This window comes from Podarcis liolepis (assembly GCF_965112155.1).
Source record: "Podarcis liolepis genome assembly, chromosome: 2".
Lineage (NCBI taxonomy): Eukaryota > Metazoa > Chordata > Lepidosauria > Squamata > Lacertidae > Podarcis > Podarcis liolepis.
Genome location: NC_139555.1, coordinates 22532694 through 22552403, shown reverse-complemented (window position 1 = coordinate 22552403; position 19710 = coordinate 22532694). Strand labels below are relative to the sequence as shown.

At 42.6% G+C, this 19710-nt stretch overlaps 1 protein-coding gene across 1 annotated transcript in view; it reads left to right on the top strand.

Annotated features, from left to right (window-relative positions):
- The window catches only part of ERN1 (endoplasmic reticulum to nucleus signaling 1), a 69191-nt gene that overhangs the window by 1122 nt on the left and 48359 nt on the right, over nt 1–19710 (top strand). The window lies entirely within an intron of this gene.

The window sequence follows — 19710 nt, the reverse complement described above, 5'->3', positions numbered from 1 at the left end:
TTTCTACCCGCTTGTTATGTTTCCTTGGAAGTGAGAGAGGCTGTGGGGAGGGGTGTGGTCGATTTCTTCGGAACCAATTCTTTAAGGATGGGCACTTGTTGGAAGCAGAGCAGCACCTGGGCGTTCGGCTTTGAAGTATGGTGGCATCCTGTGGCCTGTTCCTCTGCCCTTTCTAGTGGGCACCTGTATGCCACATGGAACTCCCTTTCTCCAGAGCCTCCTCAGGGGGGCATGAGGGACCCCTTATATCGGGAGGCCGGCTCGGGAGGCCAAACGCCTCTACCTGCCATGCCACACGGAGGATTTGGGGTTACGGGTGCGTAAGAGATGCCCCAGACATCTCACCATCTTTGGCATTGGAGGCAATGTTGCTGGAAGACGGTGATCTCTTGGGAGTGTTGCCCTGCTCATCATCTTCCATTGGAGGCTGATATGCTTTTTGTAGGGGTTCCTTTCAAGCCTAGGGGGTCTGTTGCCATTTAGTAGGGATAAGTCGGATAATTTTCATCACATCAGTGCTCTCTGCAAGTGCAGTAGTGACTGAGCTCCATGGAAAGTCGCATGTCGGATTATTTGACATGGGGAACTGGATTTTGCCATGTTTCTGAAGCCCTGTGGATCTCTCCATGGGCCCAACTTCTCAAATTAACATAGGAAACTGAAAACTTATGAGTGACTTATGTTGCTGCTTTTCTCAATTCTAGAAACGTGGGCAAAACTCCTTTTGGTGAATTCAGATGAAGGTGCACATTTGCATCAAAACAGAAAACACTACCAGTGTTTTTATTGTTGTAGAAGACTGCTCAGTTGAATGCACTCGAGTAATTGCTGGTTTCAGTATTTGTCACACCTGACTATAGAGACATCAACTTTTTCCCCCTGCATCTTATTTTCTACGGTTACAAACTATTTTTGGTTGACCAATAACTGCACCGAAGTATAATATTTTTTGCAGCATAAGTTGCTTTTCAGTCTTAATTGGAGTACCGGCTGTGTGAACAATACCTCCAGCACTATATTAATATTTAGGGATAGAAGTACTATAATAAGGACACATCTTTTTCGTCTGTAGTGACAGGATAGTAACAGAAATGACTGGTTCTGATCAAAGAACTGTCAAAAAAGGTGAGAAGTTACGAAGTGGCTATTTTTGCATTATCATTTTTTTAAATACACCTGTTTGCTAATTTTCATTTGGTCTTTACTGCTCCATAGAATCAATAAGCTGCTACATTCCTTCCTTGTGGGGTTGTCCCACCTAACTCTGCCCATCCTGCAGTCAGGGGGAAACTAACACTAAAACTGTTTTCAAAGTTTCTCTCTTGAAGCTAGTTAGGCCTTCATCCTCACATGTATATTCAGCCATTATTGCACTGTAGCCAGCACATGTTGCAGTGAAAGGGTTATTACTCAATAACCTCTTCTTGAACTATCTGGCCTACTCCAGGGTTGTTTTATATAGCTGCAGAGATAATATGGGAAGTTGGAAAGAGCATCTGGTTTCCAGCTGAGCTTGGTTTTGTTGACTAGTAATGTAGACTAAGGCTGTGTGTTCAAAGTACCGGTTTTTTATTTATTTACTGCATTTATGTTCCACCTTTTTTCCTCCAAGGAGCTCAAGGTAGTGTAAATGGTTCTCCTCCTCACTTAATCCCAACAACAACTCTGAGCTGCATGGCCAGGTGGGAATTTAAACCCGGGTCTCCCAGGTTCTAGTCTGACACTTTAACCACTATTCTAACTCTTAATCCAGCTCCAGCGTGCTCCCACCCCCGGCTTTTGAATCCGTTTATACGTGACGCAACATTCCGCACAACAATGTCAAACTATTGTGTGGTTTCTTGAGAAATATTGCCGTTTGATGCGTTTCCCCTTAAACCTGGCTTCAATCCGGAAGGTGAATTTAAGCCACGATCACTTCACAATGAAGCTGGAACTGGAAGTGTGTACCTTGGAGACAGCCATTGCACATATGTGGGTGGCAGCTTAATTAGGAGTTTTGGGGGGGAGTTACAGTGGTGGGGAATCTGAACAGGTAACATGCATTGAGTGAAGACCTCGCTGCCCCCCTCTCTAGTGTGTATTACAGCATGGGGATGCAGGGGACGCTGTGGTCTAAACCACTGATCGGAAGGTCGGTGGTTCGAATCCCCGCAATGGGGTGAGCTCCCGTTCCTCTGTCCCAGCTCCTGCCAACCTGGCAGTTCGAAAGCACGCCAGTGCAAGTAGATAAATAGGTATAGCAGTTTAGTCATGCTGGCCACATGACCCAGAAAACTGTCTGTGGACAATGCCGGCTCCCTCGGCCTGACAGCGAGATGAGCGCCGCAACCCTATAATCGCATTTCACTGGACTTAACCATCCAGGGGTCCTTTACCTTTACCTTATAACAGCATGTAAATGCAACTTGCAAGGCAGTGGTCTGCAGGGAAATGACTTTGCTGCCTTTTAAGCCGCTAATATATACCTAGTGTAAGATTATTTCAAATTATTATAGGGGTTCCCCCGCATTACTGCTCTGCACATGTCTAGAGATAGCACGTTCATATGTTTAAAATCTGTTGATAAAATGACACTGTTTTATGAGATTCAAACTAAGAAGCATAGTGGTGTATTTCGTTAGACCATTTTTGATATAGAAGTGTACTAAAAAGAAGTTATGTGCATCTTTTTCAGGTTGGTATGGTAGCAACTAGTTGTATTAGATTCTCGTTTTCAGTCTTCCTGCTTATAATGACAACATAATTAGGAAACCCAGTCTTGGAATATGGGTTATATTCCCATTCAGGAGAGGAACTTTAAAGGTCAAGGTTTTTTTATTTAAAAAATGCAGCATTCTTTTGTACTGGTATACATGTATGATATTATGAGTGAGGTAAGAGAGACTAAATTATTATATTTCTTATTCACCCCCTTCCTCTTTCAAAATATTCATGCTTAACAGAGTGTTGCCATAATATTTGTAATACCAAGGATTTTCAAAACAAGGACTTCAAATTGGGAAAAAATATCTAAAATCATACTTGGGTTTCACCTTTTCTCCTTTTTAAATCCTTGCATTGAATTGTTGTTGTTAATAATTCACCCGAAGACCTACAACATTAAAAACACAATATTAAAACCAACTTACAGTCACAAATATAAGGTGGGTCCTAAAAATATTAGTGCTAATTTTCTTGCTTTTTTTATTTATGTTGCGGACAATGAATTAAATAAACATTGATCAAACTTGATGCATTTCTAGCATTACAGAGGGGAAAAATAAGAGTTAGTTATGCTTTCTTGAAGTAAAGAAAAAAAAATAGCAGAATTAACTTGTCCTGTCTTGTCATAAAAATCACACTGTTGTCTCTTGAGACAGGAATTATTGAGAGTTAGCCCTGAACCCTTTTAATGGGCATTGTTGAGAAAGCCTGGAAGCAGTAGGGTATGTTAGAGTGCTATTTTTTGCAGTCAAAGCCACAGCACCCGGCAAGGGATTGTACCAAAGGGTGCTATTTATCTTATATATTTTCACTGAATTTGTGCAGAGAATAATGTCAGAATGTGCAGTGTGCACCCTCCGAAAGGGCCAAACTTGGAATATTCTAAAACTTGTCTGGTTCACTTTCGCAGTATGCATAATAAAAAAATATTAATTTTGGGGAGAAAGCTTAAGGTTAAAAAAAGTATACATTATTAACGGGTGGAATTCACACACAGCCAGCCAGCATTGTTATAGCAGATGGGTTGGAATGGGCATACTACCAGGTCATGGCCTGATCTAAGGCCTGATCTCAGCAGCAGTATTACCACTTTACAAATATATGGTATTTATTTGCCCCCATATGGATGTTTGGTTTAAAAAATGGTTCCTGGTCTAGTGGGCCTGAACTGGGGAGACCTGACTTCAAATCCTTGTCCAACCAGGAATGTCACTGGGTGCGAACTGTCTCTAAGCACAAGGATAAATGGGGCAAACCCCATGTAGGCCTTGTAGGCCTTCATGAACTCCATGTAAAATAGCAGAATACAAATGGAATAAATAAGTGCAGCTAATATTCAGTGGGGCTGAAAATACAGGTAATGTATTAGAATTGTTTGATTTATTGTAGACAAAAAGTAACTTCAGCTATATTTTTGCTTTTACTTGAAAAGTGTGGTTTCCCCCCTGCTTCCTTTTAAATAGAAATAATAATGCAGAAATAACAGCTCCCTCTACTCCATTAAACATGCTTTAGTGACTTGTTTTCTAAAACCTATGCATGCTATCAGGCTGTAACCTAGCAATGTAATTAGAGCACTTGCTGACAAAATAAGCTCAATGAATCATAGGGCATATATGATGATCATGCTAGTTGCTTGTGTTATTGTGCGGAAGCTCTCTCAAATGTTTTGCCTTCCCATATGTCCAGCAATAAGTTGCCAGGAACACGATACAGTATATGTTTCATCTGCCCACTGAAACGTGTATTGCTCCGGTCTCGTCAAAGTTAAAAGAGGCAGGATTCAGTAAAATATTTGCAAGTGTGACTTGTACAGTCTGACCCTACATTCTGTTCCAGATAATAAGATATTGGGGCACACAAAGAAAGCCAGATGAAGGTTTAGATTAGGAGTGAATACATTTAGCATTTTACTTTCTTCATTGCATTTAATTACAGGACTGATTCAGGCAATATTTCCTCCTCAAAACAGCAGCCTGGGAGGGGGTCTTGTGCTGTTATGCCTCCCTCCTCTGCCCCTCCTTTTTTCCTTCACTTCCTCACTGGAGAAATGAATTACTACGCTTAGGATGCCCAAAGTGGATACGAACATAGGCTCCCACAGATTTTGTTAGATTAATATGTTGTAGGCCTCCGTCCGTCTCAAGAGACAACGGAGTGAGCCTCCAGGGATGTAGCCAAACTGCTGTGTTAGCAGCGTCGCAGTGACCTCCCTGGGGCGCAAGCCTGGGCAATGTGTATGGAGGTTCTAGGTTTCCCAGATGACAAGACCCCCACCCCACGCCCGGCCTTGCTGATGTGGTCCAAAGGAAATTGGAGCAATACATTTGGCACCAGCTTGACTGCAGGAGTTACTGGAAGGAGGCACTAAGAAAACAGATTTCATCACTCAGGGTCAGGGAGATCCCATGTTAAAATAAATTCTGGATCTCTCGGTTTGGTCATTCAGTTCTCTCTGGGAAGTGGGGAGACTTGATTCTGCATATAATTAACAACATTTCCATCTCATTAATAGGAGGTCACATTAAGTAGACAAGCTGGTAGAATATCTCTCAACTCTGATATTGAAATCGTCTGAAACATTTCTTTTTCTTTTTTATATTGCCTTCTGGTTTGTAAGCATTGAATTTTGAAGGATAAGAGGTAGGAAATATTTCAAAAAAATTTTTAGACATGCCAGATTCTGAGATGGCTGTTGTGTAGTAAGCAGTGCATTGCTGAATAGTTCATTACAACTGCCAGTGTATTCTAAATTGCAGAACAGGTACCAAAGCTGCCTCAAATTTGCTATAGCCTTTAAAAATAACATTTAAAGCTTCTGCTTTCACTTGCACTGGTAGACCAGTGACCAACAGCAAGCTAGTTACACCTGTTGAAACCAATATGGTACGTTAGTCATGATTTGTCATTGATTTTAAGAGGATTTAGGTAAGACTTAGGTCTTTTCTAAACAGTCAGCAAAGTAAGATGGTAGAGTTCTGAATAGCTAGAATGGACTGTACCACTTTAGTCTCCAAGTGGGGAAAATAACATTTGTGAATGCACCCTTGCATAAACGGTCTGTAGTGGTACAGTCCATTCTATCACCTATGAGTTATTTCACCTCCTACTGCATGTGTAGATCATAGGCCTCTTGATTAGGGACTATCAAGTAGAGAATGGATGGCTGCTATAACAAGATCCCATACACACAGAGATTTGATATTTGTGGTCAACGTCAGGTGGAAGACCACTTGTTATCTGATAGCCTGCCCCTTATATAGAGACCCAAGAGATCACTTTCTGAACCCTTCGTTTGCACAAGAAAGCAGGTTTCATCCTGGCAGAAATGGTTCAGTTTCTTCTGCGATACAATAATAGCTTCATAACACGCAGAGTGGCCCCCTCTATGCAGTGGCTGCCAAATCAATCAATCAATCAATCAATCAGGAAAAAGGAATTGGATGAAATTGCAGTAAATTATTTTGGTGAATCTGAAATCAAGCTGGATTTGAGATCATTAGTGTCTCTGGTGTCTTCTCTTTCTTGAATCGTGGATGTTGGCTTGTATTATGGTGGCATGTTCTGTGTTATTTTGTTGATACTTTTTCTGCTGGTTTGTCATGGCCTTTGGCTAGAACAATAAGCTTAGGAGCAAACAAGTACAGTACGATCGCATCTGATGTGTCGTTAACTTGCGTGATTTCAACCTTGTGCAGTTGAAAGCTGGCCGGTTAAAATCGTGCAGATGAATTGCACACAAGGTGGAGAGTGTAACAGCTCCTTTTTGCACTGTGTTTTTCCAGCGCGGAAAGCGCTTTTAAGCTCTTCGCCTTGCTTACTAGGCAAGGCCCACTCAGTGCACAAGCTCCAGAAGCTAAGGATATTTGCATAGGGGTGGTTCCAAGGGGGCGGTTCAAGTGTGCACATTTTTGCATATATGTGCCTCCCCCAAAATGTAACTACCGTGCAAGATGAGATTGTACTGTACAATTTATCTCTGAAAGCTATGCCGCATCAATCTTCAAAGAATAAAGGTAAAGGGACCCCTGACCATTAGGTCCAGTCGCGGACGACTCTGGGGTTGCGGTGCTCATCTTGCTTTATTGGCCAAAGGAGCCGGCGTACAGCTTCCGGGTCATGTGGCCAGCATGATGAAGCCGCTTCTGGTGAACCAGAGCAGCGCACGGAAACACCGTTTACCTTCCTGCCGGAGCGGTCCCTATTTATCTGCTTGCACTTTGACATGCTTTCGAACTGCTAGGTTGGCAGGAGCAGGGACCGAGCAACGGGAGCACACCCTGTTGCGGGGATTCGAACCACCGACCTTCTGATCGGCAAGTCCTAGGCTCAGTGGTTTAACCCACAGCGCCACCCGCATCCCACCTTCAAAGAATACTAAGTTACTAAAACTTATGAGAACACTGTCTTCTTCAAATTATTCTATACAGTGGTACCTCGGGTTACAAACACCTCACTTTGGGTTACAGACTCCGCTAACCCGGAAGTAGTACCTCAGGCTAAGAACTTTACCTCAGGATGAGAACAGAAATTGTGTGGTGGCGGATGTGGGAAGCCCCATTAGCTAAAGTGGTACCTCAGGTTAAGAACAGTTTCAGGTTAAGAACGGACCTCCGGAACGAATTAAGTATGTAACCAGAGGTACCAGTGTACTGCGATGCGGAACCTTTGTTTCTCCAGATGCTGCTGAACTACAACTCCTGCCCAGGCATGTTGGGAGTAGTAGTTCAGCAACATCTGGAGGGATAAAGGTTCCTCAAACGTGTTCTGCACCACAATAACTGCACATTGTGACAAATGTGACCGGCCAACCAGTCCATGGTTCTTTGATATATTTTTTTATTGCTTTTAATGTAGCTTTAGTTCTTTTTGTATTATATGAGTGTAAATCGCGTTCTCTATGAAGGCCATGCCACACCTTAATAAAAGAAATAGGCAGGCAGATAGCAAAAACAGGAGGTGTATTGATCCCTTGATAAGCCACCATGTAGGATTAATCAGATGCATTCTACATTCATATCTTGGTTCTCGAATGTACAGTCATACCTCGGGTTGAATGTGCTTCAGGTTGAGCACGTTCGAGTTGCTCTCCGCGGCAACCCAGAAGTAACGGAGCGCGTTACTTCCAGGTTTCGCCACTCGCGCATGCGCAGGCGCTCAAAATGACGTCACGCACATGCACAGAAGCAGTGAAAAGCGATGCGTGCGTGCCCAGACGTGCCGTTGCTAGTTACGTTTGCTACTAGATGTGAACGGGGCTCCGGAACGGATCCCGTTTGTATCTAGAGGTACCACTGTAATCCGTTCTGGAAGTCCATTCTACTTTCGAGAATGTTTGAAAACCAAGGCGTGGCTTCTGATTGGCTGCAGGAGCTTCCTGCACTCAATCGGAAGTTGCGTTGGATATTTGGTTTCCCAAAAAGTTTGGTTTCCAAAAAAGCAAACCACAACTTATGGGTTTATGGCGATTGGGAGCCAAAACGTACAAGTACCAAGGGGTTCAAGAACCGAGGTGCGACATTTATCATATTTTTCGCTCTATAAGATGCACCAGACCACAAGACGCACCTAGTTTTTGGAGGAGGTAAACAAGAAAAAATATATACTGAATCTCAGAAGCCAGAACAGCAAGAGGGATCGCTGCGCAGTGAAAGCACACACACAGTGCTGCGCAGTAAGACGCACACACATTTCCCCTTACTTTTTACGAGGGGAAAAGTGAGTCTTATAGAGCAAAAAATACGGTAACTTCCCTATACAGGATTGCCTTCAGTCATGTATGCTGCTTTACACTTATTTCTCATATCATAGACGTGTTGGAAGTAGAACTATGGCATGTGATCTTGTAACCAACATAGGGAAGTAAAAAATTGTGCCTGACATGCTTTACACAGTTTGCCTGACATGCTTTACACAGTTTGCTTTATTTCAATCCCAGGAAATTGGTTAGGGTTTGGTTTTCTGCGCCTCTTGCTATGCTTGTGGCTAGCATAAGAGGAAGCATGGTATGCTAAGCTTCATTTCTGCATTTTGACATCGTGATTAAAACTGATGAGAACGGTTTAGAAGTCTTCATAAAATGTTAGCATCCTATCATTTTCACGCTTTAACAAAATGTAAATTTTTAAATGTTCAAAATCTAAGCATTACAATTTAGTGAAATGATAAAATAGACATACGGTGGTACCTTGGTTCCTGAACGGCTTAGTTGTCGTACAAATCAGCTCCCAAACGCTGCAAATAAAGTGAGTGTTCCAGTTTGCAAACGTTTTTCGGAAGTTGAACGTCCGACGCGGCTTACAATTGAGTGCAGGAAGCTCCTGCAGCCAATCAGAAGCCGCACCTGGTTTGCGAAAGGTTTCTGGAGTTGAACGGACTCCTGGAATGGATTAAGTTTGAGAACCAAGGTAACACTGTATAGACATGGACCAGATGGTTTTGTACTGTGTGAATGAGCCATGGGAAGTCTTGGGTTTGTAGGCTCCCCCACTCCCCAAACTTCTTTCGCACCCTATAGGATGCTTCTGAAGTAGAACTAACCACGGTTCTTCATAATGTCAGAATTCAGGAGACCCTGGTTAGTGAGATGAAGCCAAGATCAAAGCATGGGTTCAGATCCTGTCTTGTTCTCAAACCAGTGGTTTAATAAACCACAATTTCCTGAATTCAGATATGATAGGGGCCCATTGGTACTTTCGAATCACAAGCAGATGCATCCAATCTCCTCTTCTGGTCCTCAAAATAGGAGAGAGTAGCTGTAGCTCAATGATAAGAGCACTTGCTATGCATGTAAAAGATTCCTGTAAAAGATTCCAGGTATGATCCCCAGCAATGCCAAGTAGAATGGGAAATCAGAATAATAAGCCCCATAGGAATTTCCTAGCCAAAACTTTAACTGTAGACATCTATGGCGTTGTTTTGTTTTGGGGATACTCTGTGGTCCAGTCTTGTATTTTTTAAAAAAATCTAATAAAAATCAATAATAAGCTAAATGCAGATTAAAACACCTGCAATTTCTGCATGTCTGTTTAGGCTTGCCTAAACAATCAGGTTTTAATCCCATTGATGTCAACGGGCAGGGAGTTCCAATGTGTAGAAACTGCAGCAGCACTAAAAGATCGATTTCTTAAAACTACCAAGGAAGTACAGCCATATTTTGGCCGTCGAACAGCTTAGTTCTCGAACGTTTTGGCTCCCGAGTGCCGCAAACCCAGAAGTGACAGTTCCAGTCTGCGAACTATTTTTGGAAGCCGAATGTCTGATGGGGCTTCCGTGGCTTCTGATTGGTTGCAGGAGCTTCCTGCAGCCAATCATAAGCCGTGCTTTGGTTTCTGAACGTTTTGGAAGTCGAACGGACTTCTGGAACGGATTCTGTTCGACTTCCAAGGTACGACTGTATTATGTGACACCTGTAAAAGTGAAAGTTCAGTCACTGGATGGAGGCTTCTAGGTTTCTAAAATCTGAGTTTTAGGCTTTCATCACCAGTGCATTGTCTCACTAAAAGCCCATGACTTGAAGACTGAGCTCATTATATTAGTTGAAAAATATGTATATAGAAGAAGCTATGGATGTTCGCAGACTCGTAGCTTATTTGCAGATGGAAGGAATAATGAAATGCAAAGTTTTACATTTTAAGCAAAAATAATAATAATTGTTCCAAGGAACATGATGAAACTTGGTAAAGTTCTGAAAAACCACCCACCCTTGGGTTTCATTTAAAGGTTATGAATGCCCCTTTGATAAATAACTTCCTCAACGTGCTACTATAAAAATTAGACCCTACTTTATCTAAATGTCAAATAGGACTGTTTATTCCCAGTGGAGCAGTGGCTGTGGCGTGGCCAAGTTGCAGAACAGACGGAACATTTGCTTCCAGGGTCTTTAGTAATGTTGTAGAAATGGAGCATTACGAACTCTCATTAGGCAAAGGTTAGCCCATTATATCCTTACTTAAGTGCCAGCATTTGGCAAGCCGCTTTGATTATTTCTTATATTCATTTCAGTGTTTATCCTACAGAATCCCAGGTGCTCTGGTTGTGTTTTTTGAAAATACATAACATTATTCAGAATAGTTAAGCATGCTTACAGTACAATCCTATTCATTCTTACTCAGAAGGAGTTCAATGGGGCTTCTACTCATGTAAGTGTCCATGGAATTGTGTGTCGAGACCCCGCAGCCACCCCCTCGTTGGAAAATAACTGACACAAGGACACAGATACAGTGGTACCTCGGGTTAAGTACTTAATTCGTTCCAGAGGTCTGTACTTAACCTGAAACTGTTCTTAACCTGAAGCACCACTTTAGCTAATGGGGCCTCCCACTGCTGCCGCGCTGCCGGAGCACGATTTCTGTTCTCATCCTGAAGCAAAGTTCTTAACCTGAAGCACTATTTCTGGGTTATCAGAGTCTGTAACCTGAAGCGTATGTAACCTGAAGCTTATGTAACCCAAGGTACCACTGTATTAGGTTTATGTTATTGGGCAAATTTGGCCACAACTTTATTGAATTACAGAATGGGAGCGATATTGGCTTAGGCATTGTTTGGACCCGACTATATCTGACTCCTGCCCGCTGCACAGGAAGTCCGGTAAGGGTAAACCACCGATAGGGGGAGTCCTGTCGATGCAAACCAACTCAAGCTCCCTCTGTAGTTCCCATCAGGGTCGTGTCAAGGCTTTAGCCCCCGACCGGGCTTCGTACAAGATCAACACCCCCAGATTCCTTTAACGGAATACCCTTAAGCATGGAGGGGCAGGTGATGGCCACACCTCCCCTCCCCCACACAAGGTCAAACAATGCCTAACCGCAACCCTAACAAAATTGTGATGATTGCTACGGGGTAGATGAAAACCAAGTGGCCAGTGCCAGTTTGCCAAATTCCTACCAGGCCCCTCGGACAACTAAGGTGACCAACCGAAGTTCATAGCAAGGCCAGTGCCTAACCTGTGAATAGGGAGGGAGGGCAGGTGATTGAGGAAGCGAGCCAAGAGGAAGTCCGCCGGCTCGCTCCTCAGTTTAAACTGCCCCGGCCACGCCCCCCCAGCCAGCGGATTGGCTGGCCGGGCTCTGACACGGCCGGGATCCCCCAGGCAACGGGGGACAAAGTCCCCCGCCCCCGGTGGGGAGTGGGTGACCACACAGTCCACCGCAGCTCCTCCCCACTGGGAAGTGGAGCGGATTTGCAGCCTAAATAACTGGTGCTTACACTTGGGTAAGCAGGGATAGGATTGCAGTGTGAATGAGATGTTTGTAGTAAGTCTCATTGAATTCAGTGACACTTCAGGGTGTGTGTGTGTGTGTGTGTGTGTGTACTTTAAAATTGCAATCTGTGATCTACACTTGTTTGCAGCTGTGAACCCCATGCCTGTTTACTCAGAAGTAAGGTCCACTACATTCAGTGGCACTGACCACCAAGTAAGTGAGTACAGGATTTCGGGCTTATAAAACATTAAAACTGCAGTTCTCACCAGCATTAACCCTTATCACCACATGTCAGCCCACCAAGAAGGTCTCAGAACGCTTCTGAAATATATTTGGGGTTTAGTAAGTCTAAGGGTTTTGGTGCTGTCTCCAAGAACAGGTCTCCATGTGTGTGTGATGTTATAACCTAGACCACCGACCATATTTGAGGGCATCTTATTGTTGTCTGAGACATCATGAATGGATGTAAAGGCAACGGGTTCGAGTTTTAAAGCCCAGAACCGGCAAGGATGTCCACAAAACAGCATTGCTAAAGTGGAGCTTGCAAACAGTTGTCAAAGGCAGCCTCATGCAGATGTGTAATAATACATTAGTCTCAGCTTAGTGTTTCAACACATGAATGATATGCTGCTACGTAGGTTTCTTTCTGATGTTAAAGGTTGGAATTTTATTATATTTTTAAATGAGATGGAATTGGTGAATGTCACTTTTGGTCACTGCAGCAACCTGGATTCCTTGTAGTAAAATAAAATACAATATAAGAAAATATTATTCTCCCCATCCTGCCATCAGGCCTCCATTCACTCTGAAGCCGCTTTGCTTCATAAGGATAATTTGGGGGTTTACACATATAACATAGTTCCTGCCTGTCCCTCAATCCCAAAGCCACATGAGCTTTTTAGTTTTTCTTCTGCAGCAGTCCCCTTTCCCAATATTCCTTCAATAAATTCTCAATGCCTTCTCTGAGGCACGAGAAGACCCTGTGAGATATGAGAAGTAAAAACCGACTGCCTCTGTTGCTTCGTGCCTCTGCTGGTCTTGGCCAAGGCTGAAAGCACCTTCATATCAGCCTGGATAAGCTCATTTGGTTAGAGTGTGGTGCTGATAATGCCAAGGTTGCAAGTTCGATTCCCGTATGGGATAGCTGCATATTCTTGCATTGCAGGGGGGTTGGACTAGATCAGGCACCCCCAACCTTTGGCCCTCCAGATGCTTTGGACTACAATTCCCATCATCCCTAATCACTGGTCCTGTTAGCTAGGGATCATGGGAATTGTAGGCCAAAACATCTGGAGGGCCACAGGTTGGGGATGCCTGGACTAGATTCCCCTCAGGATCCCTTCCAAATCCGCAATTCTATGATTTCTATCTCCATCTCAAGACATGTGCCAAAAAGACAAACCTTTCATATTCTTTCTCTTGATAACAGAAGTTGTGCTTCCTGTTATGGATTGAATTATGTGGAAAACCTTTCAGGTTCTCCTTTCTGCCCGTCTTTGAAAAATGTTGCAATTCTAATATCAGTTATGTGGTAGGAAGGGAGAAGTTTGAGCAATACAGGGTCTTCGTTCTTGCGCATGAAGGGTTTGCCCTCTCCCTTCCCTCCTACGCAAAGCTTTTTCATCCTGAAGTCTCTTTTTCAAAGAATTCAGGTTGCCGATATGATATTGGGTGACAGTGCTTATGGAGACTTGAAGGAGTAGTTTAAAAGACGAACGTTCACTTCTGAGTATAATTAGAAGGGTAGGGATTCACTTTGAAGCATTCCTGGGCAAAATCGGATTGCTTCAAAATACCTGCAATGCACTGTGCAGTTCAAGAAAATATATATATTGAGCTGTTTAAGACTTTATAATTGGTAATATACAGAACCATGGAAGTGGGGGGGAACCGACAACTGATTGTATAAGTAAATTAAATGGAATGTGAAAATTTGTACGTAATGGAAAAAAGCATTTTATTTTTTAAAAAGAGGAAATTGTCTTGTTCATAGTTGGGGTAATCTGTTGTCAGCCCAGAACATGGAAGACCATTTTTTTCTTCGGCTCTGTGGAGATAGTTCTCTGCTGGCCAGATCTTGTAGCTCATTTAGTTTTTAGAGAAGAAAAAACAAGGAACGCAAAACACCCACATCCTTTCGGTGTTTTAAAAATTGAAGATAATCACAGTTGCACTTCGTTTCTTGAGCAAGGGGTATATGGCTTGCTTACACCCCCCCTTCCCTTTTACAACACAAAAATTTAACTTCAAAAAGAGCAAAAGGCGTATGTTGAAGTTATATTTAAAATATCACCCAGGATAATCTTATTAAAAGTCAGAAGGGACTCCAGCCGTGCAAAGGCATGTTTTGGTTGCTGAACATATACTAGTGAGAGAATATTCCACAACAGAATATTGAGGAAGCCTGTCAATTCCTTTCTGCTTGCTTCCTTTTTTTAAAAAAAACTCCAAAGTGGGATTACATTTATGCAATAGTTAACACCTATTCCAAATATCATGTTTAAATTTTCCGAACTCAGTTTAATAAACTTCCCTTGTGAAATGGAAACTCTTGTTAAAAGAAACGAAACCCTGTTTTCTTAGCGATGCAACAGGTGCACAACATGTGTGAGATTTCATGTGTTATTAACCAGCATTGGAACAGTTAAGGGGCCGCTTGATTTCAAGGCTGTTTCTTGGAAAATAATCCACTTCTGTTCTTGTGTTCTGGCAGCAAATATTGTCGGCTAGATCTCAGGCATGGCCATCTATCCAAAACAAACACCGTTGGATAAGCGAAGTTTTAATTTCTTGGGTGAAGGGGTGACATTTATTTCACAGGAGTGCGAACTACCCATATGCTTCATTGTTTGTTTATTTACTGATAGTCCGTGCAGAGGAGAACGTTTTGTGTCTAAAGTTACTAGTTAGTTTCAAAGTTACTATAGATCAAGAGAGGGCTTCCATATAGGTTTTAATGCTCCAAGAATATGTTTGAAACTCAAAATGAACACAGTCAATGCAGAATAGTATTCAGTATTGAGAAGCAAATGAAGAAAATATTTGCTATAGCTATTATGAAGACCTGCTAGCATTTAATAATGCCTTTTAGATGTTACCTTGGGATTGGCAGATGTAACGTATACAAACAAACGTTAGTCTGTTCTAGTAGATGAACAGTTACTGTAATAACCAGGATCTTTGCATCCTGTTCCTGACTTGGTTTCACTCTTTCAAACTCAGGCGCAAGTCTGTGTCTTGGTTTGCTCATTTCATTTACCAGCATGTAAAAATCCTTTTCACATCTCCCAACAGGGGAGAGAGTAGAGTGTGGCAGAACTTTGTTAGCAAAAGTGGACTTAGCATATAGTCTTGAGAATGAACGAGAATTCAAACTGAACAACAACAACAAAAGAGTTGTGCTTTAGAGAGAGCTGCAAATGGCAAATTTATTGAAAGCAATGTCCTGTTTATGTAGTGTGTTTTTCATTTGAAACAGGAAACATTGCAAGGAGGATGAAAAACTGTGCCATCACTTTGTATCTCTTTGAACAAGATCAGACATGTGGATAAATCGATTCTGTGACTGATAGTTGTCTTTGTGGTGATACCTGGTGGTGGTGTTGTACGAGATCTTCAACGTGACTAATTTAAAGCATGTTGTGTGGTTGATTATTTTTTTGATATTTTCTCCAAACTTTCAAACTCATGCACTATTTAATTTCATGGTGTAGGGTGGGTGGGTGTATGTTTTATGTCAACATCACAAATGTTTTGATCTGTAAACCGCATTCCGCCAAGAAAATGCTGACCCAGTAAAATATACAATCTGAACAAACTGTTCTCAAAGATCAATATAAAGGGTTTGGTTTCAACTACATTTTACTCATAGTTAATGCATTGATACTACCAGACTGAAGTTAGTTGTGTACATGATTTTAAATGGGTCCACTCTGAATATGGGTAACATTGGATAGAACTCAAGGATCGTACCCTAAACAAATCTACAACGTTTATCTTTTGGAAGTGTCACGTGGAGTTCAGTTCTTATTGCACCACTTCTACTCCCCTAAATTTGGTGTGCATGTCAGATTTCCTAACTTTTAGTTGGAGAAGGATGTGTGAGAGAATTGCATAACTCTACATCAGTTAAATATTTATTGCTGTTTCATTTTCTCTCTCTTGCCTTTCCTACTTTCAGATGTAGGTCGAAAGCTTCTTGGGAAGGCAAGGTTCTGGGGTGTGTGTGTGTGTGTGTGTGTGTGTGTGTGTATATATGTGTGTGTGTGTGTGTGTGTATATATAATATATGTGTGTATATATATATAACATTACCATGGAAGGCATGGCGTGGTGTTATAAAAGTAGAGAAACAAATTTTGACTCTTCCCTTTGGAGTTTATATGATGTGATGCAAGTGTGCAAGTTTCCCACAACTCCATTCCTCTGGTCGATTATTTTATTTATCTGTTTTATCAGCCGGAGGTTCAGAAGTGTGAACTCCCCTGACCTGTGTATTACTGAACTTTCTTTTTTTATGGTTATTATAATAATTTATTTATTTATACCATACCCTTTGTCCTGACAAGACTAAAGGTGGCTTTTGGATTAAAAACAAGAATAGCTAAAAACATGGGGGGGACAATCATTAAAACAATTAAATCTTAGTAGAATTAAAACTATATACATGTATAAAATCTATTTAAAACAAACAAATAAGTACAATAAAAACTGCACCAGTCCTTTCATTAAAAGCAGTCAATTCCCAAAAGCCTGTTGGAACAAAAGAACAACAAGGAGGGAGCCATTATTTAAAACATATATACAATAAATGGAGAGGCAAAAACTCTAGAAGCAGCAGAGCAGGGAAGCCCTCCTCTCTATCTAATCCCATTATTAATCCCATTATTATTGAACTTTCAGCTGAACATTCACACGCATTGTTGATCCCAAAGTGTAGTAGCCGCAAAGAGCTTGTGTTTGAAGGAAGTCACATGTACCGATACAATTGATGCTGTCATCTGCCCCCCTCCCCGATATCGTGAATCTTGTTCTGACTGCTTCCTCCAGATATATGCCATTTAAGGCGTGTTAAGCTAAAAGCCAGGACGTGGGTGGCGCTGTGGGTTAAACCACAGAGCCTAGGACTTGCTGATCAGAAGGTCAGCGGTTCGAATCCCTGCGACGGGGTGAGCTCCCGTTGCTCAGTCCCTTCTCCTGCCAACCTAGCAGTTCAAAAGCACGTCAAAGTGCAAGTAGATCAATAGGTACCGCTCCGGCGGGAAGGTAAACGGCATTTCCATGCGCTGCTCTGGTTCGCCAGAAGCGGCTTAGTCATGCTGGCCACATGACCCGGAAGCTGTATGCCGGCTCCCTCGGCCAATAAAGCGAGATGAGCGCCGCAACCCAGAGTCAGCCACGACTGGACCTAATGGTCAGGGGTCCCTTTACCTTTTAAGCTAAAAGCCAGTGATTTTCACCTTGAGAATAGTTGGGCTTACGTTTAAGGCTGCACTTTCTAAGGGGAAGCGCCATTCAACTCAGTGGTATTTGCACTTTCATAGGATCAGGCTCCCCATCGTTTTAAATCATTTAGCTTTACAGGTTCATTGTATTGATAGCAGAGCCTTAATAGTTTTGGACTCCTCCAATGGATTGGCCAAGGCTACTGAATACTTCTTTCCCATGTGGTTAAATGTACCTGTCATCCCATCAGACATTACGGGAAAGATAAGGTTTAACACACTTAGTCCCATCCTTGCTTTTGGGACACCTGCCCATACATGTCCGAAAACTATTTCTCCATGTTCCAGGAATAACTCTTCCAGAACGTGAATGACCTGGGGGAAATTTAGCTTAAGTGCCTGGAGAGAACCTCTCTCTCTCTCTCTTTCTGCTGTGGCCTTGGCTGAATTCTGCCAGAGTACAGACTGTTGTGGAACTGGCTTGCAAAGGTGCACAAAAGCACAATATGCGTAGCTTGGGATATCATCCAGGTTGCAGAGTGTCCTTGTAAGGCACTCGGAAGGGATCAACCGAGATGGTATCGGAGCTTTTGCACAAAAAGGGGTCTTGTTGGAGAAGCAAAACAAAAGGCAATTTACAGATTACCTACTGAAGGTTGTTCCAGAGAAGAGAAGCTGGAGGGGGAGTGAGAGATACAAAAGGAGGCTGTGCAGTGATGCTTCAGTGTCCGGGGAAAGAGAAGAGAGATTGAAGCGGTGAAAGTTGGGAAGCAGGCAGGAGAAAGACCTTCCTTTTCCATACTTAAGTGGGAAGCCAATTTTCATCACAGATTTCTTACTGGTGTACTTTTTTTTTTTTTAATTATTAGATTCTTAATTATTAGATGCCAAATTTTCTTATGGTACCAGAGTACAGTAAATTGATCCTCCTCCTGCAGCGTTTCGTTGCTGATGTCATTCGCAGCAATCTGTATACACATTGTAGGACTCTGATATAATTTACTCATTCTAGTTCTGTTTCCTTGCAGCAGGGGTAGCTTTCAAACCCTATTTTTACCATTTAGGGTGTCAAGACAGGGATGTAATTTAGCCCCTCTTCTTTTTAATTTATTTCATAATGGCCACTGGTCCCAGATCTTTATGCTGTCCTGTTCTCTGCCAGAATACACTTATTGCTGTGCTGCTGCTGCTGCTGCTTTCATTGTCCAGAATAGGCCGACATAATTTGAGGTGGGTGGCGGCATTGTACTAAAAATAGCTTGATTACAAATTATAGTAAGCCTAAGGCCCTAATGTCATAAAAAGTATACAGTGGTACCTTGGTTCTCAAACTTAATCCGTTCCAGGAGTCCGTTCGACTCCTGGAACCGTTCGAAAACCAAGGTGTGGCTTCCAATTTGCTGCAGGAGCTTCCTGCACTCAATTGGAAGCCACGTCAGACGTTCAGCTTCCGAAAAGTGTTCGCAAACCGGAACACTTACTTCCAGGTTGCAGTGTTCGGGAACCGATTTGTTTGGGAACTAAGCCATTTGAGAACCAAGGTACCACTGTACATGGGTTTTTAATGGTAGTCAACATGCCACAGATTCATATAAAATGCTTAGATGTGAACTGTGGCTTTCTGACCTGAGCAATGAAATCAGCCAGCTGATTCTGCTAATTGTAGTCAGCAAGCTTTTTTATGGTCAGTTTCCTAAACATTTTTTAACTGGACTTTATTTATACAGTGGTACCTCGGGTTACAGACGCTTCAGGTTACAGACTCCTCTAACCCAGAAATAGTACCTCGGGTTAAGAACTTTACCTCAGGATGAGAACAGAAATTGCATGGCAGCGGCGCAGCGGCCGCGGGAGGCCCCATTAGCTAAAGTGGTACCTCAGGTTAAGGACAGTTTCAGGTTAAGAACAGACCTACAGAACAAACTAAGTTCTTAACCCGAGGTACCACTGTATAAATGATGATGATGATGATGATGATGATGATGATTTTATTTATACCCCGCCCATCTGGCTGGGCTTCCCCAGCCACTCTGGGCGGCTTCCAAAAAAATATTAAAATACTGTCATACATCAAACATTAAAAGCGTCCTTAAACAGGGCTGCCTTCAGATGTCTTCTAAAAGTCTGGTAGTTGTTGTTCTCTTTGACATCTGGTGGGAGGGTGTTCCACAGGGAGGGCGCCACTACCGAGAAGGCCCTCTGCCTGGTTCCCTGTAACTTGGCTTCTTTCAGTGAGGGAACCGCCAGAAGGCCCTCGGTGCTGGACCTCAGTGTCTGGGCTGAATGATGGGGGTGGAGACGCTCCAGGTATACAGGACCGAGGCCATTTAGGCATAATACAAAATTGGATTGCTTTA